Source organism: Triticum aestivum, chromosome 1A, assembly GCF_018294505.1.
Source record: "Triticum aestivum cultivar Chinese Spring chromosome 1A, IWGSC CS RefSeq v2.1, whole genome shotgun sequence".
Taxonomy (NCBI): domain Eukaryota; kingdom Viridiplantae; phylum Streptophyta; class Magnoliopsida; order Poales; family Poaceae; genus Triticum; species Triticum aestivum.
The window spans coordinates 108,422,590-108,441,347 of NC_057794.1; positions in this window are offsets into that span (position 1 = coordinate 108,422,590).

An 18,758-nucleotide genomic window follows, 5' to 3' on the forward strand; every position below is an offset into this window, starting at 1 on the left:
GCCACGTGTCAGAGCGGGGCTGTACATGCCCCGGGGCTCCACTCAGAGGGAGCCCTCACACACGCACCAGTGGAAGCACCATGCTCCGCGCTGGCAGTCGACACTACCGAGGAGCGGCTATGCCCGTGCAAGTACAGAAGCATTATGCTCCGCGCTGGTGATAAACAACTGAGGGCGGCCTCACGGCCGTATCAACCTCAGGGAGCCTCCGAGCTCAGTGTCTGGCCTCATCACGACACCTCTCCTCGGGAGAGTCGCGCGAGGGGGCTGGGCACGGGAGCTACGCTCGGGTCACGCCCAAGCGTACGCGACCCTGTCAGGTCCCTCGGACCTAGTCGTCGCGTGCCCTCCCAAGCGGAGCCAAGGTACGAAAGTCATTTGAACGTCAAGGGGGACTCCTGAGCATCGCGACTCATGAGCCTAACTGACCACGTAGCCCCTCACTCCTTAGTCCGTCCTGGTGATCCGGACGGCCCAATGGCGGCTAAGGTATGCGCGGGGTCGGGCCCTGTCGACGTAGAACACTAGGCCTACTCCCAGATCTCCTTTCTATAAGCTGTTTGCGCGTCAAGGGGGACTCCTGAGCATCGCGACTCAGGAGCCTAACTGACCACATAGCCCCTCACTCCCTGGTCCGTCCTGGTGATCCGGATGGCCCAATGACGGCTGAGGTATGCGCGGGGTCGGGCCCTGCTGACGTAGAACGTAAAGCAAATGGAAAGGAAATCGCGAAATCTCAAGCAAATATTACAAGACATATTGTTCTCCTGAAACCAAACGCGAGTTTAACGCCTCCATGAGGCATGGTGCATATTGTAGAAACTAAACAGGAAAGGAGTCGTCAACAAGTCATCTCGTCATTCCCGAACACCGCCGTCGCCCACGAGGGATGCTTCTCCTATAGTGGCATTGCCTTCGCCTGCACCACCCGCCGGAGTTGCAGGATCAGCATCACCTTGAAGGAACGGGATCGAAGGCGCGGAACCTCTTCAGCAGGGCCTCCACCTGGCTCTTCACGGCTTCGGCAGTGGCCGTGTAGTGCTCGGCGTCCACATGTTCCAGCAGCTCGTCAAGGTGGGCAGTGGGATCATGAAGATGGAGGTGGCTGAAGACGCGCGTCAACGCGGCTGAAGAAAGAATGCGGGCTTCCTCCTCCGCCAAGGGGCCGACACAACTCACGACTTTCTCAAGTGCCTCGACCAGATAAGGAAGCAGCTGGGTGGGGCCCTCGTCGCGGTAGCCAGCGGCTCCTCCAAGCCCTTCTCGTAGAGTGACCGCAGCGCCTTGCGAGACCTCTCCTCGAGGAGCTTGAAGGCCGCGCGGTTCTCGGCCAAGACCTTCGCCTTGGCATCAAGCTCGGCTTTCTCCGCTTCCATCTCCCGCTTCAGCTTCTCCAGCCGGCTGCGCTCCGCGGCCTGCGCCTTCCCCAACTGCCCCAGCTCGGTGTCGCGACCCCTGATGGCGTCCTCTCGGGCCTTCATCCTCTCCTCCTCCGCCTTGCAGCCACGAGATTCTTCCGCACACTCGTTGCGTAGAGTCTTCAATTCGGCCTCCAGCAACTGGCAGCGATCCTGGGCGGCCCCAACATCTTTCAGCGCCACCTCGTGAGCGGTCACGGCCTAGGCGGCGGCCAGCTTGTCCTTCTTGGAGGTTGTTGCCTCCTGGCTCAGTGCCGCCTGAACGGACACGTCTGAGTGAAGCCAGCCAGAGATCAGCTCCTAGCGCCCAGCTACCAGGCGGGGGTCGGCGCCCCGAAGGTCTTCTCATAGCAGGGTCATCGCAGAAAGAGCACGCTCCAGGATGTCAGGGGAGGCGGAAGGACCCAGAGATTGCGGTGTGGCAGAAGGGGGAGGAGGCGACACCGTCACCATGGCCTGGGAGGCCAGAAGCTCCTGAGCTTCAGGGACCCCAGCGCCCGGGCCGAATGTTGGCACCTTCGAAGCCAGCGGGGCCAAGGGGGCTGACTCCTCCCGAGGATGCTCTCCAAGCCTCGGGAGGATGATCGGGTCAGGGAAGCGCGAGTACCATTGCAGCCCTTGTCCACGGAGAAGGGTGCGGTCGTCGTAGGCGATCTAGTCCCGAGCAGCACCGCCTCTTCCTCTTCTTCACCACGGGCGTCGGCCTAATCAAGCAGCGGAGAAGCACTAAGGATAAGCAGCAGAAGCAAAAACAAGACAGGACAAGAACACTTACTGGTCCACCGCGGTGTAGTCCCTCTGCTTCTTAAGCTTGAAGCCTGAGAGCCTCCCAGCCTGAGGCGCAGGCGTGCGGGCTCCAGTAGTGGAAGAGGGGTAGCAGATGGACTGTAAGCAGCTCCAGGCGGTGTCGGAACAGGAGCGTCGTCTCGGGAGACCACCGCCGACCTTCCTCTTGTCGGAATCTCGACTGACGACTTCCTCCGGGGACTAACCCTAGACCTCAAGGAGCCCCCTGCGGTACGCGGCTCCTCCCCTTCCAGGAGGATATCGTCCTCGTCATCATCATCAGGCAGGGTGCAGAGGATGTCAGCCTTGCGTAAGGGGGGTCTCCCCCGCCCCTTCACGAGTCGCCTCCGAGTCGCGCTCCCCCTCTCCCTCTTCTTCCTCCTCACCCTCCTCACGAGACTCGCCCGAAGACACGACCACCGGAGTTGTGGCCACCAGGATGTTGGTGGGTGCAGGCGGCACGAGCCCACGCTCGTCAAAGGCAGGCAAAGCGGCGATGACCTCTGCCCCATCCGGGCGGTGGTATAGGGGAACAAGGCCATCAGGCGGGTACCCTTGGTCGTCCCCAACCAAGGAGCAAAGAGCCGAGCGCAATTCCTCATCAGAAAGGAGCTTTGGGTGCAGGCGGAGGTCGTCTCGTCCTTCTCCAAGTTTCCATAGTGGGCGCGGGCGCGACTGGAGGGGAGCGACGCATGGCACCATGAATTCTTGGGCAATCATGGGCCCCGACAGCTTCGCCGTCCTCGAGTCGCCGGGCTTCAGGTCAGCGGTCATCCTCTTCAGCACCTGCGTCGCCCGCGGGTCGGTAAGCTTCGCACGAAGCCACCCCTCGTGGGACACAGGCATCTCCGACGGCAGCACCAGCTGGGGGTGGACGTGCTTGGCATCCATCAGGACCCATTTGCCCCTGAAGCTCTCGGCCTTCTTCCCGGCCTTCGAGATGGCATTGGTCTTGTTGGCCGCGATGAGGCCAACGCACCCCGAGCAGGGGCCCTCCTTAAGCCGGAGAAAGAAGTGGCACAACAGCGCCACGGACGACATCTCCCCGACGTACGCCTCGTAGTAGAAGGTGAAAATCGACAGAAGAAGGACGAAGTTAGGATGAAGATGGAGGGCGTGGATCTTGTAGTGACTGATGGCGGAGTAGAAGAAATCGGAGAAGGGGGGAACCAACCCGGCGACGATGCTACTCGTGAAGAAGGGGTAGAAGGTGCTGCCAGAGTCCGCAGGCTCGGCGGAGCCGACCCGGAGCATAGTCTTCCTCTTCTTATCACCCTCCGCCATCATCAAGCACACGGTGGCCAGGTTCTTCCCCGACACGCTTGGCGCCTCAAGCGCAGGCTCGTACCAAGATGATGAAGGGGTAGCCCGGGCTTTCTTGGGCGCCATTGACGGCAAGCTCGAAGGTTTGGGTGGGTCTGGAGTCTCTGAAAGCGAAGGGCAAGAAAGGGGATCTGGAGCAAGATGAAGGAAAACAATGAAGGCAAATGTAGCCCGCGCCAGCCTTTTGTCAGGCGGGAAGTTGCCGAAGTAGCATGGGGAAGCGGAGACGCCCACATCAAATCAATCGCCACGCGTCAACCGAGGCCGCAGGCTGTTAGGGCCAGCGGCGCCCCGCACTTGCCCCTTGGCTTCGCCTCAAAGCCAAGCTCGAGTGCGCCTTGGGCCCCGGGGCTATTGTCGGCGTTCTGGGAATGGGGGTCCCCAGACTTGCCTTCCTGCGGCCCACGGTGTCGCTCCACCAGCGGCCCTGTGCAGCCCATCTTCACCAGCAAGCACTCAAGACCCTCGCGAGAGGCCAAGCCTCGCGAGGCGGACGATGCAAGACCTCCTCGGGGGTAGCCTCACCAGGCTGGCTCGCGAGGGGCGGAGAGATCAAGGCAAGGGAGACCTCGCGAGGTCCCCGTGACATAAGCCATGACGACGAAGGCCAGGCGGGCACCAGGCGGGTGCCAGCGCGCGTAGTGTCCCCGTTTCCTCTTTGGTGCTAAAGAGGCAAGCGCAGGCGTGGAGTCCCGAGGCGTCAAGCAAAGGTTTGCATATCGGTGCAACAAGACCAAGACCAGCAGGACGGCAGGACGGAGGTCACCGTGGAGCCCAAGACGGCGTCACCACTAGAGCCTTTGGCAGGCGAAGACTACTTTTGTCAGGATAACTTTACTGGCTGTCCCCCTTCAAACTTGGCCGTTGTGGGATCCCTTCCCGCTCAATATCTGGGAAGAGGAATAGGGTCTCTATAAATAGGACTAGCCACCACCTTAGCGAGAGAGAGAGGATCATTCAGACCACCAGACACCACACAAGCTCGCCAAGCACAAGAACACCTCTCCTCAGGAGGCCGTTCTGCCCCTTGTAACTATTCATCCTCGGCCCAAGAGGCAATCCACCACACCACACTAGAGTAGGGTATTACACCGCAATGGTGGCCCTAACCAGTATAAATCTTGCGTCCCTTTGTTCTATGAGTTCGACGCGCTAAGACTTGAGATCGTGGTGAGGGCGAGAGCTAGAGGGGGAGAGATCTTCGTGTGCACCCCAGTGTTCGAACCTCAATGGTTTTGCCGGAACCCGAAATCCGACATATTTGAAACCCGTTCAAAATCTTCACTGTGTCCTTGTCAGCTGAAGAATTTGCGAACGAAACTTTAAAATTATCTAATCTGAATTTTCGGCTGGTGCCGCCTAAACCGTTACACATCCCATGATAATACTTATCTATTCAACCACGATCTCTCATGATCTCCACCTCTCTGTACATGGGTGACACATGTCACGAGGATGAGAAAGGTCAGGGGCACGTTCATCCATTTTCCTCGGGCGAACAGTTTTTCACCGTGGCTATAAATACCCCTTCCCTTCCTTAGTCTATTTTCACTTCGCTCGACCTTACTCCCTCACTCGAGCTCTCAAAACCTAGCGCCGTTGCTACTTCCATCGTCCCCGGTGAGGAAGAGCTTTGCTGCCTCGACCTCGTCGCCGTCGTACTCGCGCCGGCCGCGGATTTCTTCACTCCGCCGCCGCCGTACCCGTCTTCCTCAGCCAAGTTAGGGCATGGAAGATCTGAACCGATGAGCTTGCAGTCTACATTCGTAGTTCGTCGTGTTCTTTGTCAAGGGTAATTAAAAGCTACTTTTACTGCCCTTATTGATTCCGGTGATTTCTTCAAAATCTTGAAAAGGTGTTTATTCTTCAACCTACACACTCCAAACACCTCACACAAACTTCTGTTCTTGATCTGTTTCCCTAAGCCATGTTTTTCTTCAAGATTCCTCAATTGTGTGGATTTTCAATCTATACAACTCTGGAACCTAAGACAAAGAACGCTTAGTTAAATTCCTCAAGACACATCTGGTCAAATTCCTCAAACTTGTTCTTATTTGCAAAAACTTCTGAGAATGCATATGACCTCTCCAAATTCTTCGCACCTATACTCTATTCACAGGTACTCATGTACACTGCTGAATCACTAGGTTCTCATCAACTTAACTCATTTAAAGCGTTCCTCGAAGAAAAAATGCATACCTCTTCAGAGAAGTCAATAGTTCAAAATCCTCAGCTGAAGAAAATGGCAGATGGCAAGAAATTGGAAGTCAACACTGTCTTTGAAATCCCTGATGACATCTATGCAGGGTATTGCACTCCAGATGAGGCAATTCATGGAAAGGAAATGAAGAATGAGCGCAAGGTGCGCATTTAGAAGATTGAAAGGAGATGGGCCAGAGAATGGAGGGAATATCGCTATGTCACTCCCAAGTACATGAAGAAATTCGCTGTACACCCTCCATGCCCAAGACCTCCATTGGCACCAGGCCAAGTTGCTGATCCCTATAGCATCAGATGAGGTGAGGAATTTCCCGCTGAATGGGCCAAGCGTCAAGCTAAACTGGCCAAAATGGCAAAAGAGGTAGTGAAGAAATTCAATGAAGATTCTGCTGCTGCCACTACTGAGGCCTCTGCTAGCAAGTCCAAGAAGGCCATGCCAAAGAAGCCCGCACATAAGCCCAGTGCTTCTTCTTCAATGCCCTCATGGCCAAGCTCCTCGGCTATGCCCTCACAGTGCAGTTCTGCAAAGCCCTCACGGCCAATTCCTCAAGCTGCCCAGTTCCTCAAGTTCCAAAGTCCTCAGCTCCTCCGGCTAAGTCCTCTTCACATGTGCATCTTGCCTCGTGTCAAAGGACCACATGCAAATCAATTATCCCAGGAGCCTCAGGAAGTTCTTCAGTTCCTCCGCAACCCTCAACAGGCCCCATTCTGCTGAAGATTAAGGCCACTACTGGACGAGGCACTAGACCAAGTCCTCATAAGAAGCAGGGCGCCTTCCAAGTACCGTCCAGTGATGACGAAGCAGATGATGAGGAACTCGCCGAAATCATCAGAGACAGACAACAAAGGGCCGCTAGAGCCAAAGGCACTAATGTGCCGTTGATGCTGGATCCAAAGTTGATCCTCGATTTCATTGACCTCTAGCATAAGGATCCCAACACTCCTATGCCTGACTTCAACCTCACTCCTGGCCAAAGTCACATGCTGACCGCCTTCATTGGCGAAGAAAAGTGGAAATTTGAGAAGGCCAGGAAGTTGAAGAAAGTGCAGTACAAGAAGGAGCGCTATATGAACAAAAACGTTGTCAAGATGACAACTGATGAACTTGTGGCTGTTCAATCTGAAATCAAAAACCTCAGTGATGAATTTGACACGTACCATGCTGCTTGGCTGGGAGGCAAAGTCAGATTCGTCAAGTTGGCTGAAGGATTCACCACCAATGTTGCAGCCCCAACACAACATGAATCTCCTCAAGATGAAGCTTTTGCCTAGCCGACTGAAGAACATGCCAGCACCGCTGATGAAAATCAGGCTGCTGATGAAACTGCTAGTACCAGGGCTGATGACTCCATTCCTGTCGTTGATGACAATGCCAGGGAAACCGCAAGTGTTGCGCCTGAGGAACAAGCCAGGCCAGCTGAAGCATCCGTCGCTGCGCCTGAAGAAACTGATAATGCTAGGGCAACTGCATCAGTTGCGCCTGAGGTTACTGAACCAATTTCCTCTGCCCCTCCTGCACCAACGCCAAGTCCAGTTCTTCGTTCTGCATCAGAAGCGAAGAAAACCAAGGCTGCGGAGTGAGCAGCAGTGAAGAAAAGGAAATCATCTGCTTCATTAGATTCTTCAGCACTGAAGAAGATGAAGAAATTGATAAGCTCTTTTGAGAATCCAATTGATGATATTCCAGTTTCAAGCATGCCATCAAAGGAACTCATTCCCTTTGGTGAGGATTATGAGATCCCGAGCGGATCTGATGAAGATGTTCCTTCTGTTGCTTCTTCAGAGCAGTTGAATGAAGAAATTAAAGCGGATAATATCCCTTCAACCCCAGTCATCTCATCGCCTATGCCTCAGTTCACAACTGAAGAGGCAGGCCTTGAAGAATTGAATGAAGAAGATGAAGACATGGACATTGGGTGCTCCACTCTAGTGCTGAATGATGATTATTGGGATAGTCAGCACCCCAATTCTCCGCTCTTCACGCCACTGCAACAAATCCCTTAGTCCCCAGTGCACACTGAAGTTCAAATGGGTTCTGAAGATCATCACTCCACTCCTTCCATCCATGAAGAAATTCCAGCCACTAGTGCTGATGTCAATTTTGATGAAGAATTAAAGACCCAGGCTGCTACTGAACTAGAAACTGAAATTCCTCAGCCTGTGGTTCCCGAGAATGTGATTCCTGAGGCTGTGATGACTTTGACTGACACTCCTCAGCCCAGGCCGAAGAATCCCTTCTCCAAGAAGCAAAAATTCAAGGCTGATGACTTTTTTCATGAGCATGTATTCTTCACAAATTACAATCCATATGACTCTGCTCGTCTGCGAAGGAAGCATTTCTAGACTACAAGCCAAGCCAACTTCTATTCTTCACTGCTTTTCAATAAAGACAAAGTATTTGATCATGCACATATTCCTCATGTGGACATGGAATCACTGCCTTGCTTCACACCAGTCCTCAGTGTTCTTCATGAAGCTAGGCTGCTCAACTTCTGCACCTACATCATAGACTGGAATGAAGAACTAATTCTTCAGTTCTACGCGACGCTGCACATCACAGGAAATGCTGAAGATGTGACTTCTTAATGGTGCACCCGGCCACCACTTTAAATGTAAGAGGGGAGTTAGACAAGGAGACCCAATGCCACCTCTACTTTTTGTGCTTGCTGCTGACCTACTTCAGTCTGTAGTGAATGATATGTGCAGTAAAGGAATTTTGACTCTCCCAATCCCTTCTCACAGCCAGGATTTTCCCATAGTGCAGTATGCTGATGATACAATAATTGTGTTGCCTGCTATTGACCATCAGATGCTTGCTCTTAAAGACATGCTTGATGTTTTTGCTGATACAACAGGGTTATCTGTGAATTTTGCAAAATCGCTTATGGTGCCTATGAACATGTCAGCTGATGTAGCTAATAGATTGGCCTCAATTCTAGGATGCAATGTGGGAGTCATGCCTTTTACTTATTTGGGTCTGCCCATGGGGATTACCAGGCCCTCAATTCAAGATCTCATGCCTCTTGTGCATAGGATTGAAAGGAGATTATCTGCCACTTCTTGCTTTCTGAACCAAGGAAGTAGGTTACAACTGCTTCAGTCTGTTTTAACTTCAATGCCCATATACTTCCTCTGCACACTTGTCATCCCACCTGGAATTCCGAAACAAATTGAAAGGATTCAGAGACAACGCCTCTGGAGAGGGAACTCTGATACTCCAAGACAATCTCTGGCTGCTTGGGATTTGGTATGCCTGCCAAAAAATAAAGGGGGTCTTGGTGTGCTCAATCTAAGGGTACAGAATGAGGCCTTACTTATGAAGTTCTTGCATAAGTTTTATAATCATCATGACATCCCCTGGGTTGGTATCATCTGGAATGCCTACTATGATAGCTCTGTCCCTCATACTACCAGCCTTTGTGGGTCCTTTTGGTGGCGTGATGTGTTTAAATTGACACATACATATTGTCAACTGGCTGCTCCAATGTTGAGGGATGGCAGGTCTATTCTCTTTTGGACTGACAGATGGGTGGTTGAGCTTAAGGGTTCTTCCCTAAGTGAAAAATTTCCCAGGCTCTTGTCATTTGTTATTGATGAACAGCTTTTAGTGTCTGATGTGCTTTCTCAAGAGTTTTTGCCAAACATGCATCTACCCCTGTCTACACATGCTTTTGCTGAACTTGAATGCCTCCAACAATTGACAAATGCTTATACTTGCTCTGCAGATCATGACACATGGATATGGCCTTTTAATAAGGGCTGCTTCAGACCTAAATCTTTTTATGTGCATGAGCATCAAGATATTGTTGTAGATCCCATTTTCCAATGGATTTGGAAATCTTCATGCACCTTGAAAATTAAAATGTTTGGATGGCTTCTACCGAGGGGTCGTTTAAACACCAGAGACATGCTACAGAGGAGGCATTGGCATGTGGAGGATCATTCTTGTGTTCTATGCCCATATCTCATCCATGAGGACATTGCACATTTGTTCTTCTCTTGTAATTTTAGTGTTAGAGTCTGGAATTACTTGCACATTCACTGGGATCCTCAGCCTGGGATGACCACCTACAACATGGCTGTAAAGGCTAGGAAGGATTTTGGGCATACTTTCTGCACTGAAGTGGTCTTTACAGCTGCTTGGAATATTTGGATCTTGAGGAATGGCAAGGTTTTTAGGAATGAGAGACCCTCTTTCAGAGCCTGGAGGCACAATTTTATCCATGACATAACTTTACTTTCTCATAGGATAAAATGTAAATACAAGGATAGCCTTCTAACTTGGATCTCTAATCTCCCATAGTTAGTGTTTTTTACCCTGCTTGGGTTGTAAGTATTTCTGCCTTCTTCTTTTCTTTCCTTGTAATTGACTTGTAACATGACTCTTTTTACTTTGTTGCTTTCAATAAAGAACTGTGAGGCTGTTGCCTTGCAGTACATATTCAAAAAAAAGATGTGACTTCTTGGGTGTTGGACTGGATGACCGATAACACTCACTTCAAAGCACCGACCTCTGAATTGCTTCATGCCCTGCCTGTCAGTCCTCCCCTTGAAGGTGTGCAGCTAATCTATCATGAACCTGAGCTTTCAGATTACTACATGCAAGTGCTGATGAAACCGCTGAAGCCTGGTCAAGCCTCAAGGACCAAATTCCTCGTGAAGGAATTCCTATATGTGCCACAGACTATCTATCGCATTCTGACCAAGACGTTGAGTCTAATCAAAGGCCACGACTCGAATGAAGAAGAGGTCGTTGGCATCATGAAGAATCTGCTTTTCAATATCATCCATGGAGTTCCAATCAACTACCATGATTTCTTCATGAGGACTCTGGCAAATGTTGCATTATCGCCTTTTGAGTTGAAGCCTTACGCTCCTTGGATTATGAGATTCCTCAGATCAAGGTCTTCAATCAATTACAAGGCTGATTTGCAGAATGACGTCAGCTATTTTCCCCCAATTGAAGTCTTCAAGCGACCTATTTCCTCATCTGATGAAAAGGGCAAGGCACCTACTGTTATCGATGAAGGCATTCGTCCATTGGATGGTCAGTTCCGGAAAGCTGCATCTTACTCCACCAATGATGACTCTGCCACTCATGAATCTGCCGCCAATGCTTCAAAGCAACATCCTCAAGCCACAGCTCCAAGGGTATTGACTGATCGTGAGCTTCTCCTCAGTATTCACTAGAAGGTCGATCGCAACCACAAATGGGTCAAGCATCAGTTTGGCTCAATTCTTCAGAACATGACCATCACTCAGAATTCAGTGAAGAAGAACCATTACTACCTCCGTGAAGTATTTGATCGCACCTGGGCTGTTCTGTCTCATGTCTAAGGTGAAGATGATCTCAACAAGATGGGCTTCAAGCAGGACCTTGACTGGTCTCAGCCACCTTCGAAGAAATTCAAGAAGGTCAAAGTTCCTCACTTTGTGGCCAGCTCTTATTCTTCATCGCGCAAGACAGATGAGCATGAAGATTTGAACGACACTACAGCAGGCCCTACTTCAACAACCTACCCCAACAATGCCGGCGCTCCTCCATCGACTCAGTGATGATATTTTTTAGGGGCGTTAGTCCTCACTTTTCATCCCTTTTAGTCATTCGATGACAAAGGGGGAGAAATTTTGAGTTAGTCTTCAAGCGGGTCTTGATATATGGGTGTTTTTTGCTAAGTACAACTCTCGTTCTTCTTGAAGAATTTGTTGGATTGAGTTGTAATCTTAAACCTGATGGTGGTCTATACTTTTGCTATGTTCTTCTGCATGCTATTTCCTCATGTATGATAATACACACATGTTGAATTACATCAGCCACCATATTTCATCATGCATTTCAAATTCTTCATATCATATGTTAAATGTGTGTATGAATTACAAGATATAGGGGAGATCTCCACGATTCTACTCTTCAAATGTGCATTGCTTCGAAAGCAAATTCCTCACTATGCACATCTTCAGGGGAAGTTCTCTATATCTTGCAATCAAATTCCTCAATATCAGTATTTACACTTCATATGTTTATCCCCGTTTAAAACTTAACCTATATTGTCATCAATCACCCAAAAGGGGGAGATTGTAAGTGCATCTAGTGCCCCTTACTGATTTTGGTGAATTGAAGACTTATTGGTTAAGAGACTGATGCATTTGTGAGTGTACACAGGTCTATAAGTCTATTAGGAGTTTGATATTTACAGAGAAAGTCGACCCCTAGAAATGAATGTCTTCAACTGAAGACTTTGGATTTTTGAAGACTTTCTGAAGACTCTGAAAGTGAAGAAATTGGTGTGACCGTGAAGACTTGATATTCATGCGAGGAACATGAAGCATGAGGACTTTTGTTTTTTTAGTTTCATTTTCTCTTTCTTGAGTCATAGGAAACACCGTACTGTTAAAGGGGGTTGAGGTAAATCTAAGGAAAAGTTTCCAGGTGATGCTCAACTCAAAATCCTACACCTACCAATCCCTTCGAGTGAAGCCAGTGGAAATCACATACAGTTTAGTAAATTTCTTTAGTGATAGAGACATAGTTCTTCTGGTCTCTGAGGAATTTGTCCTGACTGAGGAGTTAGGAATTCACCAGTGCGGATTGCCTACAAGTGAGGAACATGATTGCCCTGAGGAATTTGAGCCTCAAATTTCCGACCATTGCTGTGCTACGCGCCAGCTGTCCCAAAATATCTACCCACCTAACGGTCATTTCATTGAAGGGCATTTATGTCTTATCATGTCGGGCTGCTCCCTAGGAAATAAATAGCCGCCCCCTACAACCACTAGCTGGTTGGCTGCTCCACGAGAAACTAACACTTGTCATTGAGAGCATCCCATCCCCGAGGAGTTTGAGCGAAATCATCAAGTGAGGAAAACCCAAAAACCCAAACCCAAACACCTACAAACCCAAAGTGATTGAGCATAACTGAAGAGATTGTTCCTGTGTGGAACCGATGCTTGTTACCTTTGAGGACTGTGAATCCTCCAGACAGTTAGGCGTCATGGTCTAGAGCATCCAAGAGGAAATTGTGGATCGCCGGGTGACCGAGTTTGTGAAGGTTTGGAAGTCACGACTTACCATGAGTGATTGGACGAGGTCTGTGTGACCTTAGTTCAAGGACAATACGTTGAGGACTATGTGTACTCAGGTTTAAATACCTAGCCGCTCTAACCAGACGTATAACTGCCACAACAGTTGGAATTGGTCTACCAAATCTTTGTCTTCAATGAGCTAACTGGTTCTATTTCCTCAACCCTTTCATTTCTTCATTACTGTGTTGTGTACCTGTTCATATCTGTTTGAAGACTTTGACTGAAGACATTCTCAATTTCCTCAGTTCAATTTCTTCAGTCTGTTTGTCTTCATTCTGTTTTATCCTGTGCTTATGCTTTCTGTACTTTGTTTTTGTTTTATATTCATCATGATGTCCATGCTTATGTTACGTCATGTATGCATCTGAGTACTTATTTCGCTGCAAGTAGTTCTTCGCTTAGGAATTTCCTCACCCTGAAGTTCCCCATGAAGAATTCATAAAAATCACCTATTCACCCCCTCTAGTCGACTTAACGCACTTTCATCTATACTCAGATATTGTTGCTTCCGCTGACTCGTTTATGATCGAGCTTATGTATTCGAGCCCTCATGGTCCCTGGCTTGTAATATGAATCTTGTATGACTTTAATTTGTGTATAGAGTTGTGTTGTGATATCTTCCCGTGAGTCCCTGATCTGGATCGTACACGTTTGCGTGTATGATTAGTGTATGATTGAATCACAGGCATCACAGGGAGGACTCCTCCCCCTAGGGCCGACGCAAGGAGGGAGGCCACCTCCCCTCTAGTGGCACCCCTCCCCTCCCTACAAGCTATATATATAAGAGGTTTTGCGCCCTTTTGGATATACAAATTTTGGAGCCTCCTCTAGTTGTCTAGTTCAAGTTCTAGTTCTAGTTGATCCAATTAGAGCTAGATATAATATCCTCTAGTCCTCATAATTAGAAGCCCAGTGTGGCTCTAATCTTCTCCCAATAATTCTCCAGCGACGATTAACTCTCGACGGTGAAGCATTGCCGGATCATGAAGACCGTACGCTTGTAAATTGTGAAGATCCCATGCTTTCGGTCTTCCGTTCAAGGGATTGATTGTGAATGGTTCCAGGGACTTCAAGTATGATATACGCTGACTCTTCTTTATCTGCAACACGGAGTTGGTAACGATCCGATATAAATCGTTAATGCATCTTCATAGTGTTCCTATTTTGATTGTAGGACGATTTTTTTGTTTTCTACTGCGTTTCCTGACATATACGACACTCGTTTTATAAAAAACTTGATTGGGGAGCGTTTGTCTCCACTACTACAACTTTGCAGATGGAGGAAACATCTACTAAACAACTAGTAGATATGATCGAGGATGTGCTGCTAAGGCTCGCTTAACATGTTATCCCTACCAATTTTATTATACTTGATATGTTTGAAGATGAAAACCTATCTATTAATCTTCGGAGACCTTTCCTTAATACCACAACTACACAAGTGGACTGTCCTGAACAAAAGGTGCCTTTATAGAATCTACAATGAGTGATTACTAGGCACTTCCTTAGGAAGCCTATGTTGGGGAACGCAATATTTCAAAAAAATTCCTACGATCACGCAAGATCTATCTAGGAGATGCATAGCAACGAGAGGGGAGAGTGTGTCTACGTACCCTCGTAGACCGAAAGCGGAAGCATTTAATAATGCGGTTGATGTAGTCGAACGGCTTCGCGATCCAACAGATCCAAGCACCGAATGTATGACACCTTCGCGATCAGCACACGTTTAGCTCGGTGACGTCCCTTGAAATCTTGATCTAGTTGAGGCTGAGGGAGAGTTCTGTCAGCACGACGGCGTGGTGACAGTGATAATGAAGTTTACCGACACAGGGTTTCGCCTAAGCACTACGACGATATGACCGAGGTGTGTAAATGCGGAGGGGCACCGCACACGGCTAAGAGAAACTTTCGTGTCTTTGGGGTGCCCCCCTCCCACGTATATAAAGGGGGGAGGAGAGGTGGCTGGCCCTAGAGGGGGCGCACCTTGGGGGAAGTCCTACTTGTACTCCTGGTCCAAGTAGGATTCGGTCCCCCCTTTTCCTAGTCCAAGTAGGAGAAGAAGGGAAGGAGGAAAAGAAGAGAAGGAAGGAGGGGGGCACCGCCCCTCCCCTTGTCCAATTCGGACTAGGCATGGGCGGGGGTGATGGTGTCCTGGACTAGGGGGTACTCACCACGTCGTCTCCCGACCAGGTGGATTAGGACGAGGACCCCATGGCAGTTTACTCATGGGCCACTTTGGGCAGCTGATGTCGCATTCAAGGAATATTCCACAAGACTTGATGATCAAGACAAGGACTCCTCTCCACCAACGTATTCGACTAGGACTCTTGTTATCCTAGGCCTCCGGTACATTATATAAGCCGAGGCCACGCTAGTCGATAGATCGTTATGACATTATTCATCATACCCTCAGGTTTTAGGCCACAACATATGATCTCGCGGTAGATCAACTCTGTACTTAATACTCCATCAATATAAACAAGAGCAGGACGTAGGGTTTTACCTTCATCAAGAGGGCCCGAACCTGGGTAAAACATCATCTCCTTCGTTCCTGTTACCATTGATCCGAGAATCCACAGCTCGGGACCCCCTACCCCGAGATCTGCTGGTTTTGACACTGACAATGGTGCTTTCATTGAGAGTTCCGCTATGTGATCGGCAAAAGATCAATGGCTCGCTCGTAGATCAACTGCGATGTCGGCATCTTCGTCACCAGCTCGACTGGTCACCTTAGCTTGACCAAGGATTGTGCCCAGCCTCCAATTTTCATGTTCGTACGAGGGTCTTCATCAACATCAACTCTGATCTCTATCATGATCATGTACGAATCATCCATGGAGCTCGGGGGCTCAACGTCAACATTGCCCTTGGGCGACCATGCTGTTTTTCCGAATAGCGAACTTGTATCCGCTACCACCACCTCCTCGAGCATCGCTTTGACAATTCCTTCAGTTGAATTGTGTGGAATTGAGTGTACAACAACACTGTAAAATTTCGTCACGTTCCGATGGAGCATTCTCCGCCGATCTCCGATATACCGGAGCCCTCTCGAATCTGGATGGGAATCTGGACGCGTTTGGAGCATGGTGTCCAGCATCAAGCTCGGACGCCCTTTGGAAGATCCAACCGTTGATATTCTGTGGAATTCCTATATCTACCACCTATCAAAATTTCAGCTCGATCCGACCGTTCAAACTCCGGAAACTTTCCGATTAGTGCATCACTTTTTGGATATGTTTTCTGCGCGAATACGAATCCGACCCGAGTTCATCTTTCTTCATGAACGGGATATTGGACAACATTTTTGGAAGAATCTCTTTGTAGGGTATTGTGTTTTGTTTATGAACACATGCTCATAAATTTTGCTCCGTTTCGGAGGTAATCTTCATCGTCACGCCGGTGTCAAACCAGCCTTTACTCCACGTCTGCCGACCTGCGCGAGACGGATTGTCGCTTCATCGAGCCGAGCCCAACCTTATCAGATCATCAGCTCGGCAAGCCAAACAAGAGTTCGGCATCATGAATACTAAATTATCACCAACACCATCGCCCCATGGATTGCATGGGTCCGGCGGGCCGAGATTGCTGCTCGGTCACTTCATCAATCCGGCTTTCACCGCGTCACAAGTTATGACCAGCATCGACATGGCCGCACTGTTGATTCTTCAAGCTGATGTCCATCACGACGAACTACTTCAATACCTTGGCTGACATGGTAGCTACAACGTCTCCTTACCAACCAGATCCGTTACCTTGGCCTAGACTGGGGGCTTCGCCATCTCTTTCATCAGCCTACTCTGGAGACTTCAACGTCACCAGCCGACCAACTTTGTCACGTTAGCTGGACCGGGGGCTTTGCCTCGGCAAGCCAATGTTTGTCAGCATTTCCATGCCGTCGCTTCATCGCCCATTAGGCAATGGGTGTGCGGATCTAGTCCCAATTTTGGGAGTAATCTTTCTTCATGTTGCTACAATAGATAAATCAAGTGCTATTAATCCTAGTAATTTTTCTTGCTTGGGTTTATTTTTTCTGAGGAATTATTACTCTGGTTTGTTCCATCATCTGTATACATGTCTGTTAAATGGTGGCCGCATTAACGACGGTCGCGTGGTGGTTTGGCCAGTTTCTGTATACAGTTCGACGAATGCCGAATCCGGAACTCGGACCAGCCTGTGAATTCAGGCTTTGCCACGCCTTCACCGCGTCACGCCGACGCCCTACATCAACATTGACTTCGGTGACATGCCACATCTCTTTAGATAAATTATTTTTGTGAAAAGCAATTATGCAAGGATTATATATATATTTATATTATTCTTTTTGGACCGCACTATTTTATGTGTGTAGGTGATCGACTTCGACTGTGTCACGTGGTCACTTCGGCAAGCCAACGTCGTCGTCCCAATTGGCATAAATCAGCTCGCATGACCACCTTGTTGATTGAATTACCATACCGACATGTTCAGTTGCCTCGGGGACTTCGGCATCATCAAGAGGGTCCTACCTCGTCGGGTGTTCCGCGACAGGCCATATTTCTTTTATTACTCACTTTGCATAAATTATTAATTATGCAACTTTTATTTGATTTATTATTATTATTATTACTATTATCTCCGGCTTGCACTATCTATCTTCTGTGCATAGGTAAATGATCCGGATTGGGAAACGCTGTCACCTCGGCGTATCGACATACCACATCACCTCGGCTGGACCGTGGGCTTCGTCATCACTCCATTAACCCACGCCGGGTACTTCGGCGTCACACTGTCAGCCTGCATCGGCCGTGCTATGTCGCCACTTCGGAGCGTCAAGCTCTTCGCTCTGCCACTTCGGGAACGACATGGGGACTGGGACCTCGTCCTGCCATAAGCTCGGACCGCGTCATCAATGCCGAACACATTAACCAGCTAAGTCGCTTTTTTGCTCAAAGTTTTAAATTTTTAATCTGTATCCGGTTCGACCATGCTCGCATACGTTATTTGTTAAAAACACTTCTCTTACCCAAGTTTACTAGGCGCTCTTAAATTTATATGAGCTGTTTTATAGTAAATGTGTTTTCTTTCTAGTCGTTACAAAATCTTTTTCTATCACTCCTTTTTCGATGCAAGTGTGTGGTCAATAGCCGGATAGCCCATTTTCTCTCTAATGACCGCTCGAGTTTTGTAACATCCCAATTCTTCAATTTGGATGTTATACATAGGTCATCATATACATATCATATTTTATCTGCATTTTGGTTGTGATCTTAGAAATCCTAAGCAATTCAAGGACCCAAGGAGAGAGTTGGGGATTTTCATTTATTTTCATATTTGAATTTTTCTCAAATCTGAAAAGAGGATCAATTTGGTTTTAATATTTTTCTCTCCAAATATTTCTAATATTAAAAATAAAAGACAGAAGATAATATGACTTCTTCGAAAAAGAGAGGAATATTGGAGGAATTTTTTTTAAAATCAAATATATAATTTATTTGGATTTTATTTGCTATTTTATTTGAATTAGAAAAGTATGCATTTTTGGGAATTGCATTATTAGGCCAGAAAAATGTTCAATTTGTTCTAAATATTTTATTTAGACGGTGAAAATTGTTTTTGGCATTTTTAGATTTTTTATATTTTATTAGGATTTTTGTTCGGTGGAATTTATTAAAAAAAATCTTTTTCCCACCCGACTTGGCCGAAGCCCAGCCAAGCAGGCCGGCCCACGCGAGCGCCGCCTTCGCCCGTGTCCGCCTCGTGCACGACAGCCGCCGCCGGCGGTGTTCGAGAGAGTCCGAGCCGGACTCCCCTCGCGCCGCCCCTTCCCCAAGTCGGCCGAGCCCCCCTCTTTAAATAGCCGCCACCCCCCGCCTCTCCTCCACCGCCGCCGCCCGCAGCCACTGCCGCCGCCGCCGCAAGCCACGTGCCGCCGCCTCCTGCTGCTGTTGT